The sequence below is a fragment of the Homarus americanus genome, unplaced genomic scaffold, assembly GCF_018991925.1.
Source record: "Homarus americanus isolate GMGI-L3 unplaced genomic scaffold, GMGI_Hamer_2.0 scaffold39675, whole genome shotgun sequence".
In the NCBI taxonomy this organism is placed as follows: Eukaryota; Metazoa; Arthropoda; class Malacostraca; order Decapoda; family Nephropidae; genus Homarus; species Homarus americanus.
Window position 1 is genome coordinate 5,583,237 of NW_024736071.1, and position 2,061 is coordinate 5,585,297.

Genomic DNA, 2,061 nt, shown 5'->3' on the forward strand with positions numbered 1-2,061 from the left:
GTTGTTGACTCAGTGGGAGCGGTTGTGCCGTTGCTGTCCACCTTATAATATTGTGTACCATTTGTTGAGTCTGAAATAGAAGGTCATGTTACGTGATTTGTCTCATCCTTATGACTTGTCTAAACTGTAATTTATTACTGTGTATTCATATTGTTATATTGTGTTTAATGTTTATGTTTATTCTTTTGTGTTTTTTTATTTTATATTTTCTTAAAGGAAACGGCATCTGTATATTTACCGTAATTATAGTAGGGACAATATCCTATAACCAGTTGTTTTATTTTGATTTACGGATGCGTTATAAATCAAGCCTTAACGTTAAGAATAATCTAATGAATTTGACTCATGTACAGTAGGTATAGGTTCTATTTTTGTCGTTTTACGCAGTTTATAATGGTAAGTGTTGCTTTGTACAGTTGTTTAAATCTCTGATTATTTATCAGTTTATGTTATGTGAATTTTACAGCGTTCGCTTTGTTGATGACTTGGGACATAACTATGTCAACAAAAACTACACCTCACGCAAAGATTAGTCACCCGAGGGTATTTCACTTGGTAATAAAACACCTGAGCGCTAATCTTACCTACCCCCCCCAAGTAGTATTTAGGTGTTTAAATAATCTTGTGATGTAAGGTGGGGTGGTTAATAATGCAATACAACCAAATCCTGCCATTTTTTCTAGGTCTTAGAGGCGGCCTTTTTGTGTTTTACAATAGGTGTATTCTGTTCATATTTGGGCGTCTATATTGACTTGTTGCATATTGTGGTCATATACTGTAATCCAGGATCAATTTTCTCAAGTGACCAAATTATCCTAACAAAGTATGTCGTCATATTTTGTCAGAGATTTGTTGTTTGGTGCCTAAAATATATATTTATTAACAGCTGATGTTAGATGTGTGATGATAAACGATGTTCCATGCAAGAAAGGTCTCCCATCAGTCATCACATCTACGGGCTTCAATTTCCAAACATCGTTGTCACAAGTATCAACAGTCACTCTGGCAGCCATACCTCATTATCACCTTGCTTGTTAAGATCACTTCCTACACTTATAAGACACTGTGAATGATTGACACACACACACACACACACTACTGCTTATCACATGAAATTTAGTGAATTTAATATAACCACACAGGGAACATCATGGTCTGTGCGTGGTGTGTTCTCGTGGTGCAGTATGTGAGTAAAATATATATAGATTATGATAAAAACTGTCTATTACTAAAAACCATTTAGTGAATTTTTAAAGAAGTGTATAAAAGTTAACAAATAATCGGGTTGCTTTTCAGAACATTTTATAAACCTCTATTCTGTGTGTGGTTTATTGAGATTTATCTTGTCCAGGTTTCCAGTGTGAATTTACATGAAATATATACGTACTTCATTTTAGTCCATATAACACGCGGACTTAAACATATAATCAACGACCTCACCAGCCAGGACTCGAGCTCTAGACCTTATGCGTGTGGCCAGGGAAAGCTACCCACCATGCCACAAGGACACTAAAACCAATCCTAGACTATGATATATTTTACACAAAGCCTGTTCATCGAGCTGATTGCACCGTAAACCTCCCACTGGGGATTGCCCGTGCCCATGGGAGGTTCACGGCTCCATCAGCTCGATGAACAGGCTTTGTGTAAAATATAACATAGTCTAGCATTGTTTTAGTGTCCTTGTGGCATGGTGGGTAGCGTTCCCTGGTCATACGCACAAGGTCTAGGGTTCGAGTCCTGCCTGTGAAGATGTCTTGAATAAAGACGAAAGCTAAGGTGCTCCATTGTTTTCCTTTTCTCTGTGATGTTATCAAGATTTATCTTATTTACGTTTTCATTGTGGATCTACATGAGATATATATATATATATATATATATATATATATATATATATATATATATATATATATATATATATATATATATATATATATATATATATATATATATATATATATATATATATGTGTGTGTGTGTGTGTGTGTGTGTGTGTGTGTGCAGATCATCAACACAAAATGTGTGAATATTTATTTGCCAAAAACAATATATGGCCTAAT